Raw genomic sequence first — 13,233 nt, 5'->3', positions numbered from 1 at the left:
AAAAATATTAAGAATAATTAATTTTCATTTTTGAAGTAATCAAAAATTTTGATTTTTAAACTTGTTAAAAAATTATTTAAAAATTAAAGTATAAATTACAAGGTATGTTGTTGTTGTTGTTGTAGCGATTAGGTTACTCCCCGAAGGCTTTGGGGAGTGTTATCGATGTGATGGTCCTTTGTCGGATACAGATCCGATACGCTCCGGTACCACAGCACCATTAAGGTGCTGGTCCGACCATTTCGGGAACGATTTATATGGCCACATTAAACCTTCAGGCCATCCCTCCCTCCCCACCCCCAAGTTCCATGAGGAGCTTGGGGTCGCCAGAGCTTCGTCTGTTAGTGAAACAGGATTCGCCGCTCGATGGTGAGGTTGACAATTGGGCTGGAGAAGCTATATATTGCGCTACACAACCCCTTGAATCCCAATTAAAAAGTATATTACGTACCAGCGCCATTTCTGCTCGCTGATTGGTTGTCGCTATTTTTTTTAGAAAACAAAATGAAGAATAGACATGCACTTATAGTGTTAATTATTATAACAAAGTATATTTTGTTATAATAATTAACACTATAAGTGCATGTCTATTCATTTTGTTTTCTAAAAAAATAGCGACAACCAATCAGCGAGCAGAAATGGCGCTGGTACGTACATAAACCCAGTCGGACTTAGTAGCTTTCAAAATTAACGTATCGTATTCTTTTATTGAATGCATTTAAAAATACTTCTACATGCGTTCAATAAAAATTTAATTTAATTTAAAATTTAGTTATTAAATAAATCAAACAAAGCTTCATTGTTTTCGTTCAGGTGAACCAAAAATATACCCAAAAATATTACTTCAAAAGTCATTTTACACGAAATTATAGCAGTTTAGTTCCTAATGGGCACAGCAGAATACATTCGGTTGTAGGCGAGAGGATAGAATGCGTGCGCGCGGAGATATGTGGTACGCTTGCCTATGCGGTGCGCTTGCCTGAGCGTTTTACAAAAACAATTGCGTGAAAGTGCTTATGGGGTAACGATCACTGACTTAAATATTTAATAAAATGTTTATTGCCTTTTGTAAAGGTTTCCCTTGAAATCTGTGGTTTCAGTGGAAAACGATTTGAAATATCCTTGCCGCGTTCCCAGAAATACGAATTAATGCAAAAGACAACTTTTTAAGTTACTTCCCATCGAGCTAGATTCTTCAGACTCAGAACATATTCAGAACCCTATGACTATGCCACCTTAGGGAAACAAAGTTTAGCTTTGTGGTCCAGGGGTCGTAAAAATTCAAAAAATCATACGATTTTCTTTCGAATTTAAGGAACTTCCCGATAACATTGATATCAGAAACTTTAAACAAACCTTTGGGCTTTATTAGGTTGTAATATTTAGGATAAAAGAGTTTTCCAGATGCCCTGACCCAAAATCATAATAAATCAACACACGCATAGTTTAAGGACACATTTTCCGCTGCGTTTTTGAATCATTTATTTATATGAAGTGTTATATTTTTTTTATAGGGCTCTGAAGTTTGTTTCAAGAATTTTGCTTCATGGGAAATTACACATTTTCTAAATATCTCGATCACTGCCTCATCTAGAAAATTGTTCATGATTAAGTATTACAACAGACTGACTACTGAATGGTGGAGACCTGTGGAAAGAGAGCGTAATGCGGAAGATGATGCGAGGACAACCAAGTAAACCCTTTCCAACCTTTGATTCTTGGGGTCACACTATGGAAAATAAAGGCCAGATTCTGATGATTCAATAGCTTTTTTATTTCTGAATATTATGTTCTAAAATTTTGCACATATATAGAATAGAGTATATGGCTTCAAATGGAATGTAATTTATTATGCCTTAATTTAAAAACATACCTTAAAAGATAAAAGAAATTCAAAATTATTAAAAACAATGAATACTATAATTTTATGCCTACAAAAACCAAATATCAAATAGTACATCAAAATACAAGTCAATTTAAATAATAAAACCATAAAAAATGGTGATTGAAATTGAACACAGATTAATTAATTAATTGTAATGCTTACTATTGTTATGGTACATATGTTTATTATGCTATTTATACCTGATGAACTTCGGGATCTAAAATTAATTCGTACACTTTCAAAAGATCTAAGGTGTCTTCATCAAGTTCCTTCACGTTTTTAGTATACAGTTTTCTAATGCTGGTTATGTAAGGATCTGAAATATGAAGAAGAGTATGAAATACGTCCTCGTTTGTAGCGGATTTTGATCATTTTCTAGCATGATGTAAAGGAAATTTTTTATAATCCTTATAACGGGATTCTTGTGCATTTTACGAAAGTTGACCAATAGGAAGTACTGCAAAATACTTTATGACACTTTCTCTATGAATCAAAATTTTGTGATCTGAAGATGGCATGTAGTGTTATTCATAATTGCTCACATAAATCCTGGCAGTCTCCAGAGCATAACTGCCAAATTTTTCAGCATTTATCATTGAAAGAGCTTGCAGAATTATGTAAAGTCATTTAGTCAAATTTATATCCACTCCTGTAATTTCAGCAGAGCAGCATATATTGTGAAAAATTTTTCTGGAAGTATTACCGTCATTAGTATTACCACTTACTTGCCTTGGTTTGTCGATGATCAATCCTAACTCTTCACGGAAACGCCTTTGTACCAGGGTTTTCTTCTCTTCCTTTAGTCGTCTCTTTTCTTCGCTTGTGGCTCACCATGTTTTCAAAGACAGATTATTGGAAATATGTAAAATCATTTCCATACAACGAATCCAGGCGTGTAAAGTAGACAGTCCATATTAATAAGAATCTTTATTTTCAGGCCTAGCAGTCACTTTAGTCAAATCGTTCATTTGTCCCGTAGTACAAATATTGTGCTTTCGTTAAATCCAAGTTAATAAATACGCTCAATGCTTCTTCATCCGTAAACATTTTTATCTGCCTTGCGTCTTCTATGAGACTCGAGAATAAGGTCTTATTTTCACTGTCAGCAAACCTTATCGAACGTAACAGTTGAAGATATGCATTATAGACGTGTTGAAACCCATATTAATTAAGTAGCATTGTATTTTTTCTTCTTTTACTGGATTCTGACAAATCTGCATAAGATACGCACGGTCTCCCACGTTTTCCAGAAGAAGTAGATGGTGTGGAGTCGGTTGTAACGTCTTCAGATTTCGGTAGTTACTGAATATTCTGATTCTAATCAATTACTGTTTTTCATTAAACATTTATACCTTTTTCCGTGAAGCTTCTGCCCATCGTTTATTAAAAGTATGAATAATATGTCTTTGAAAATCACTGAGGATGAAACATAAGTTGTCTTCAGATACATGATAATTATACTCAGCTGAGCAGAGCTCACAGAGTATATTAACTTTGTTCGCATAACGGTAATCCGTAACGGCATAAACTAATCGATAGATATAGACTTCTATATATCAAAATTATCTGGGTGAAAAAAGAAATTCATTTAGCCATGACCGTCCGTCCGTCTGTAAACACTATAACTTGAGTAAATTTTGAGGTATCTTGATGAAATTGTGTATGTAGGTTCCCGGGCGCTCATCTCAGATCGCTATTTAAAATGAACGAAATCGGACTACAACCACGCCCACTTTTTCGATATCGAAAATTTCGAAAAACCGAAAAAGTGCGATATTTCATTACCAAAGATGGATAAAGCGATGAAACTTAGTAGGTGCGATGACCTTATGACGCAAAATAGAAAATTAGAAAAATTTTGGACAATGGGCGTGGCACCGCCCACTTTTAAAAGAAGGTAATTTAAAAGTTTTGCAAGCTGTAATTTGGCAGTCGTTGAAGATATCATGATGAAATTTGGTAGAGACGTAACTCCTATTACTATATGTGTGCTAAATAAAAATTTGCGAAATCGGATGACGAACACGCACGCCCACTTTTAAAAAAAAATTTTTTTAAGTCAAATTTTAACAAAAAATTTTATATCTTTACAGTATAAAAGTAAATTACTTATATCAACATTCGACTCCAGTAATGATATGGTGCAACAAAATACAAAGATAAAAGAAAATTTCAAAATGGGCGTAACTCCGCCCCTTTTCTTTAATTCGTCTAGAATACTTTTAATGCCATAAGTCGAACAAAAATTTATCAATCCTTGCGGTAAGGACATAGATTCTATGACGATAACTGTTTTCTGTGAAAATGGGCGAAATCGGTTGAAGCCACGCCCAGTTTTTATACACAGTCGACCGTCTGTCCTTCCGCTCGGCCGTTAACACGATAACTTGCGCAAAAAACGATATATCTTAACTAAACTTAGTTCACGTACTTATCTGAAGTCACTTTATCTTGGTATAAAATATGGCCGAAATCCGACTAGACCACGCCCACTTTTCCGATATCGAAAATTACGAAAAATGAAAAAAATGACATAATTCTGTACCAAATATGAAAAAAGAGATGAAACATGGTAATTGGATTAGTTTTTTGACGCAAAATATAACTTTAGAAAAAACTGTGACACCTACCATATTAAGTAGAAGAAAATGTAAAAGTTCTGCAGGGCGAAATCAAAAGCCCTTGGAATTTTGGCAGGAATACTGTTCGTGGTATGACATATATAAATAAATTAAATTACCTTTCATTTGATTAAATAAACACCTTTTATTTGATACACATGTCATACAAATACATTCCAGGGTTACCCTAGGTTCATTTTGCTAAATGGTGATTTTCCCTTATTTTGTCTCCAAAGCTCTCAGCTGAGTATGTAATGTTCGGTTACACCCAAACTTAGCTTTCCTTACTTGTTTTCTTTTAAAACTGTTGATAATGCCTCCAATGATTTTCCTCCTTCGATATACGGAAGTATTATTTCACGTTTAAAACACTTGAAAGTAGACATTTTGAAGGGACAACAAAACTCGTAGTTATATATATTCGTAACAATTACACTTCTGCTAATTCACTAATATTTTTTTCTGTTTATATACTAATATGAAATATGAGGGTAGTGCGTTGAAACAAATGGTATTTTGGAAATTCCGTTATAATCGCTTTTAACCTCGTTAGTTTCCTACCTAAGGTGTACATTCATAAGTACTCCGTCAACAAAGTTTCGAATTGTAGGTATATTATGCAAAACTGCACTTAATTCTTTACTTTTTTATTGTTTAAAATAGGATTCAACGCTCAATGTCACACGGGAGAACTGGAATTTTTATTGATAATACGTAGTTCGGATGCAGCCAAAATAGGTGAAATTATGCGAACGTGAGTCCCATCGATACTACCCACTACTCCTGGGAATTTTAGAGTAAAATGCGATTTTTGAAGCGCTTTGCTCCTCTGCAGTCATTTGGGTTTTAATCCACTTCGCACAAATATACTCGTCAATAATATCTAAAACCTCTATAAAAACTGTAGATGTTTTCCAGTCCAACACTTAAATCATTTCCACAGCATTTTTGATAGCTGCCGTCAGCAATGGTGCAGCGCATAATTTTAAAATAGGAGGACAGCCGTCCCTGTTGTTATTGTTGTTGTTGTAGCGATAAGGGCACTCCCCGAAGGCCTTGGGGAGTGTTATCGATGTTGATGGTCCTTTGCCGGATGCAGACCCGGTACGTTCCGGTACCAAGCCCGACCATCTCGGGAATGATTTGTTATGACCACATGCGACTTTCTAGACCATCCCTCCCTGCCATCCTCTAGATCCATGAGGAGTCCGGCGTCGCCAGAGCCTCGGCTGTTAATGAAACAGGATTCGCCACGGATATGTGAGGTTGACAATTACGTTTGGAGAAGCTATATATTGCGCTGGCATCCTGAAAGGGTTGCGCTACACAACCCCTTCAATCTATTTGGTATTTAGTCGCCTCTTACGACAGGCATACGTGCCGTGGGTATATTCTACGCCCCTAACCCGCTGGGGGTGTAGCCGTCCCTAGAATGCGTTTGCGGTAATGGTCCTTCTGTTTGTTTAATAAGATACAAAACGCTTCCTTACTTAACCGAAAATAACCTAGAAATCTGCGAAATAACTTCATTAGAAGCTCATAATATGTCACTAAAACGATTTCTTACTTGGTGCTTGGTAGTTCCAAGGGATTGGAGTGATCACCCGAATTTTTTCCTTATTAGCGACAAGTCAATTTTGTCACCAACATTTTCGTCGTTATAAAATAAATCGATGATAACATCCATTTTGCTATTAATAAAAAAATCACTTGCAAATGCTTAAATTTTAGCCACAAATTGACCAGCTGTTCATTTATCTGTCAAATAATCACTCTTTTAGGTTGGCAACATCAATTCAACTTTAACTCAAATAAGTTGTAATTCGTAATATCCAATAAGAGTTGTCTGAAGGTTGAGTTGTCTGAAAGTTGAGTTGTTTTGATTACAACACAACTAAGTTGTGTTGTAAACCGTAATAGGGGCAATAATCTGCTGTCAAACTGTGAGTTGTTGATACACGCTAAGTAGGGCAATTTACCGAAGTGAAATAATACGTAGTTTAAAATTAAATAAAACTTTGTGGTGAAACGAAAGCTAAAATATTTTTTGGTTATTTAAAATCAACATCTAATTATCTTATTTTGCAAGTGTTCAAAAGTTTTTTGGTTGAGTATTTTTTACGAAATTATCAGTTTTTTACGGCCCTATCCTACAGTGGTAACAACTTTATTTTTACCGGTTATGAAATCATATGCAACTTTTATACCTTTTTGGTATTCTGAAGGCAAAAGTTGCCGGATAACCCCGTAACCTCTAAAATAGGTGGTAACATCGACGTAACCACATAAAACAGCTGACGTTTACTCTGAAAAATAAAGCGAACGTTTCATTGATTTGAAAAAAGTTTCGAATCACGAATCAAAAGTATATTTGTTTTGTATGGAGATTCAGATAATAAAAAGTATCTTTGATTTGTTGAAATAAACAATTATCTTTTTAAAAAATATCTTTTATTACACAAGAAAAAATTATGAAGTGAAACATTTTTGTTTTCAAAAGTGAACACATTTAAATATTTCACAAAGAGTTCTTGAAATAAAAATATTAAAACAAGTGAAATATTGCATAACAAGTTGCCCTGCTGGACAGAGCTGACAGAAACTCCAAAACAGAATTTTTGACATCACTAACACACTTGCATGAATATTTCTTTTGTTCCTCTTTCTTTTGACATTTCTTACCAAAAGAAGAAGAAGTCAAAAAAAACGCTACATTTAACGAATACAGGCGTGGAATTTGTATTATTGCATAAAAATTATTAAAAATTAATTAAATTCTCTATTCTTGCGATTTTTGTGCAGTACAAAGTGTGAATAAGGGGCATTTGAAAAACTGCCTTAGCAGTGAAAAAAAGCTCTTTAAAGCCAGTGCTAAAAATTTCCAAAGAATGCTCGACGCGGAAAATGTGGAATGTGCGGTTTCTGAGGGTGATAGTGGGAATTCAGTTTTTATAGGTCCAAGTGGAAGTACGAATGGTCCTTTAATTCAAAATATCGTTGATAGTGAAAATAGTGCGGGGTTCAACGATGGTGCGTGCAGTTATGGTGGGGAAAATGATACTGTTCTAGAGGAAAGTACTAATGCGGAGTGCATTGACTCTAGTAGGGACATTAATTTACGGGAGTTAATTAGATTATGGGCGATTGGGTACAAAGTTCCCCGTAATTTAGTTGGCGGTCTGCTAAAGACATTAAATAAAGGTGATGTAAAGAATTTGCTTCTTTGTTCTAAAACTCTCCTTAAAATTAGAAGAGATAAATTGAATGTTCACGATGAATTCTACTACTTAGTTATTCAAATACATTTTGTTTCAGACACTTTCCAATTTCTGGAGCAATAGGCCAAGGTTTTAATTGCCAATTATGGCCAATTCTAGGAGCGCTGGTTGATTATCCGAACGTCAGTCCGTTTGTAATAGGGTGTTTCACTGGTATCACGAAACCTGAGGACATCAATGTTTCAAAGATTTTGCATCAGAAGCTAAAATGCTAAAGGAAACCAACGAGATCTTGGCGAATTTTAATGTTCGCGCCTTTATTTGGGACTCTCCAGCTCGGGCATTTGTTACTGGAGTAATGTCGTTTAATGCTACTCACGGGTGCCCTAAATGCATGCAAATGCAATAGCGCATAGAATGAAGTTTTCCACATAAATAGGTATCTTTAGATCGGATACATCATTTGAAATGAGGCTTAACCCTTTGCATCATAGTCCTCAATTTAGGAATCAAAAAACAGTATTAGAATTTGCGGGATTTGGAATGGTTTTCCAGTTCCCTCTTGACTGCATGCACCTTGTTGACTTAGGTGTTTTAAAAAAAATTTTAAAATTCGTAATAAAAAAGGGAAATGTCGCTATGATGGATGAGAAAATAAACTTTGTCAAAAATTGTTTTCCGTCCGAGTTCTGCCGCATTTCCCGAAATCTGAGTGAAGTAGCTCAATGGAAAGCAACTGAATTCAGACAGTTTTTATTATATACAGGCATTTATATTTTAAAAGGATGCGTTGACGATAATTTGTACTTCCTCTTTTTGCTTCTACATAGTTGCATTCGATTACTTTCCAGTCAGAAATCGTGTTATACAGAAGCAGATGTGGCCCAACAAATCTTAAACCACTTTGTTATTCATCCTTCTAGTATATTAGGAGAAGAGTTTCTTACATTTAATACTCATGGTTTACTTCATTTGTCAGAATGTGTTAAAAGTTTTGGTACGTTGGACTCATTTTCTGCATATAGGTTTGAAAACTATATTCAATTTAAAAAAAATATAAATAAACCAAGTGATATTCTTCAGCAACTGTTTCTAAGGCTTGATGAAAGGCAGAATGTACATTTAGTTCAGAGTTCTAAGATGGGATCGTTTGACATTGACCTTAGAAAGGAAAGGGATTGTTATTGCTTCTGCAAAAATGTAAGCCCCGTAAATGGTATATGGTCAAGTTTTCCACGAAACTGAAAACTTCTTTGAACAGCCAGTTCAATCGTCTGTCAGTTGAGGTATCACAAGAGTAAGCGAACTTAGCTCTGATATAGGGGTTCTGTATCATTCGCCAAGCACAAGTGATGCAGCGTTTATCGAGTACCTAAATGAAATATTAATCGATAAATTTGAAAGAAGTAAATGTAATATACTAATCGGGGATTTTAATATAAACATGACTACTACATAACTACATATCAACATATAGTACAAAATTGAATGAGATATTTTCTGTGATGATGTATGACCCAAAAAGTAGAATTTAATACTCGAATTACAGATGCAAGTGCATCTAAAATTGATTTATTATATTCAAATTCAGATGAAATACAGTGCAATAATTTGCCTGCATACAAAATTTCAGATCACGAAACAATAATGTTCAATATTAAAACGTCTAAATCATACCAGATGAGAATGACCAAGAAAATCACAGCTTGGGATAAATATAATAGTGAAATCTTAATAAGCATCCTGAGATCATGTAACTTCAACATAAATGAAAACCTACTAATTGATGAGAAAGTCGAATTAGTGAACAACATAATAATGCAAGCTATGGAAAGTTTAACGTATGGAAAAGAAGTTCATATCAAGCTTATGAATAAATGGTACGACAGAGAACTGGCGCAAATGAATAAATGCAAATATAATAATTATAAGCTTGCGATACAAACAGGTGATTGGAACGAATATAAAAATATAAATCGTATCTACAAAAAGCTAGTAAAAATAAAGTTAAATATATGGAAAATAAAGTCGAAATAAATGAAAATAACGCCAGAGAAATGTGGAAACATCTTAAGCAAGCGGTTTGCTTAACGAGAGATAACGAAGGGATTAAAAAGGCGATAATAGATGGTATGATGGTAGAAAATGAAACTGAGCTGGCAAATGGTCTAAATAGGTTCTTTATAAATGGCGTAATAGAAATTAATAACTTCATAGAACCTTGCCGTGTAGCACTAAGTGATGTACAAGTCAATTCTAGATTAAAGTTTGCCAAAATAACAACAGATGAAGTTATTAATATTCTGAAAGAGTTCAAATATAAAATAGGCGGCAGAAAACTTTTATCTGATGGAGTACTTAAAGACTGTATATCGTATACAGGATATTTCTACGCACAAATAATCAATAACAGCCTAGAAGAGGGTCTTGTACCAGAAAAGTGGAAAACGTCAACGGTGATACCAGTGGAAAAAGTTAAAAAGACAGTAAAACCTGAAGAACTTAGACCCATAAACACCCTGCCTAGTGATTGTAAAATACTTGAAGCTTATATTAAGAACCAGTTAACGAAATACCTTGAAGATAATAATATACTAGCCCACCAACAGTCAGGCTTTAGAAAGAAACATTCATGTGAGACAGCTCTTAATTTGGTGATACATGACTGGAAAGAAGAGTTAAATAAAAAAAAAGTGGTTGTTTCAGTCTTCCTAGACCTCAAACGAGCTTTTGAAACAGTGGATAGGAGATCTTAATCAAAAAAATGGAACGTATTGGTATAACTTGACTGGTTTCGCAGCTATTTGAAGCAGAGGAGACAGAAAACGGTTATAAATACCGTGATGTCTGATGAATTGGAAGTACCCATAGGGTTGCCACAAGGCTCAGTTTTGGCACCGATACTGTTCTTAATTTATATTAATGATATAGTTAACGCTATTGAAGGTTGTGAAATTAAACTATTCGCTGATGATGCATTAATAATGATTAGTGAGAATAATATTAATTCTGCACTTTCTAAAATACAACATGAACTGAATAACCTGTATAAATGGTTGTGCGGAAATAGACTGAAACTTAATATAAATAAAAGGAAATTTCTGATAATAACAAGGAGGAACGTTAATGAGGATATAATTGGTTTAAAAATAAATGATGAAAACATACAAAAAGTTGACAGTATAAAATATTTGGGAATTATAATTGATAACAAACTCAAGTTTGAAGAACATATAAACTACACAGTCCAGAAAGTTGCGAAAAAAATTGGGGTTATGCAGAGAACATCCAAATATATTCAAAAAAAGTACAAAATAATTATATATAAGTCCATTATAGAACCGCACTTTGTAAACTGCCCATCTATTCTATTCATTGTGTCAGACAAAGAAATAGATAAACTTCAAAAGATGCAAAACAGATGTATGAGATTTATTCTTAAAAAACCTAGAGATACTCGTACGGCTGATATGCTGAGAAGTTTGAACTGGTTAAGTGTAAAGCAAAAGATTTTGTTTCACGCTATGAAGTTTATATTTAATATTAAAAGTGAAAATGTACCTGAATATCTAAGTAAAAACGTAGTATTAGTTAAGCAAACACATAACATTAATACAAGGAATAAACACAATTTCAAACTGCCTTTATTCAGAACTGAAATAGATCAGCAAAATATTTTTTATAAAGGTCTAAAAAGTTTCAATGAACTGCCTATAGATATAAAAAGTTGTAATGAAATCGGAGCTTTCAAAGCAAAACTTTATGAATATTGTAAAACCTTAGCAATAAGATAGTAAATTGTAATATAATTTAATTTATGAATTAGGCTTTTTTGCCGTAATAAATAAATGAAATGAAATGAAATGAAATCAAATATAAGGGAAATTGGAAAAGATGATATCGATTATAAATACTTCTGTATTCCTTACTAAAATGGATTTTTACTAATACCCCTACTTCACCACCTATTTCATGACTTCTCCAACTAAACCGCACATTCCGCCAAGTAAATTTATTTTATCGTATTAAAGTTAATTTATTTCCATTTTATTTTATTCATATACTTCTAAAATGTCAAAAATGCCTCTTTTCATAATACCACTTTTAATAGCAACATGTCATCCAAAACAACGGTAACTATAAATCATTTTTGAAGCAAGATCAAACACAATATGATATGTATGATTTTTCAGAAAATCCCCTGATGAAGAATTTTGCTACCAACAGCAGTTTCAACGAGACTGCATGTGCTAAAGACGCCGAATCGCCAGATAGCCGAAGTCAACAGCACCAGGAAATTCCACCAACTGCTCGAAATGATGCATGTTATTGTACCGAATGTATGTATTCATGTTGAGTTTATCATGGCATTTTCTAATTCATTTTTATTCCCATCAAGCAAAAACAAGCCACCATAGAATGATCAAAAAAATATGATAAACGACCAAAACCAGAAACCGGCGAAAATAGTTAAGATATTTAAAACCTAGTGTATAATTTATTCAATTAGTTTATATCAATAGCCATGATGCAATTACAAGGTGACTGACGTTGGCAGCTTCTCTTTCTAATCCGCCATCTTGAACTCCCACTCTGAAACTCAATTTTCCTCTTTGCTAAACTACTTTTTCATTCAGAAGATAAATTCTATTAAAAACCATTCAAATAAATTTTTCTAGAGAAGTATGCAACGGCATCACTTTTTTTCTCCAATTCTCTTTTGTGTTGACTTTTCTATCATTCAAACTTGTGACAATTCTCAAAAAAATAATTGTTTATTCAACAAAATTATTGAAATTTTACCTAATTTTCGATGTTAAATGATGGTAAGATGTGTTATAATTCTAATAATAGCGATATATATTGTTTTAAATATGTTTTCACAGCTTTATTTACAGGCCTTGGTGTGGATAGTGCTTGAGACCAGACGTCGTGCAAACAGACGGGCACATAAACACAAACACGACGTGCTACCCATTGCCATCACCTCCACAGAGATTGAAGAAGCCATCAAAAAGGCCAAGCCCGTTATATCAATAGGCCATATCGTTATAGCCATATCAATACTAAAACACCTTTGCGATGAGAGTGTAGGCTACCAACCTTTCGTTGAATTCCTTTGCCATTCCCACAGTGGAAAATGGCAAGAGTAATGCTATACGACAGCATGGCTCTCTTAATACACGTCCAATGAGAATGGTGTCAAAACTAAATCTTTGCAAATCCCTTTGTACACAAAATAATTTCCTGTGTACAATATTACAACAGCCACATGAAAAGTTTCAATTTGTTTTGCAAATATATCCTCACAGAAGCTAAATTTTAATATTTATGATCCTATGTCCAAAACGCAATAATAATTCCCCTACTAAAGCCTGGGAAGCCAGCTAATAAAGGTGAGTCATATCGACCGATATCACTCCTTTCGCCAGTTGCGAAGACAGGGGAACCCGTCCTCCCTCATTTCACTGCGAATTTTCGCTTAGCCTCCCATCAGCATGGCTTCCGC

This window comes from Eurosta solidaginis, chromosome 2, assembly GCF_040869045.1.
Source record: "Eurosta solidaginis isolate ZX-2024a chromosome 2, ASM4086904v1, whole genome shotgun sequence".
NCBI classification, from domain to species: Eukaryota; Metazoa; Arthropoda; class Insecta; order Diptera; family Tephritidae; genus Eurosta; species Eurosta solidaginis.
The sequence above is the reverse complement of the archived record's forward strand: the minus strand, read 5'-3'. Positions refer to the sequence as shown.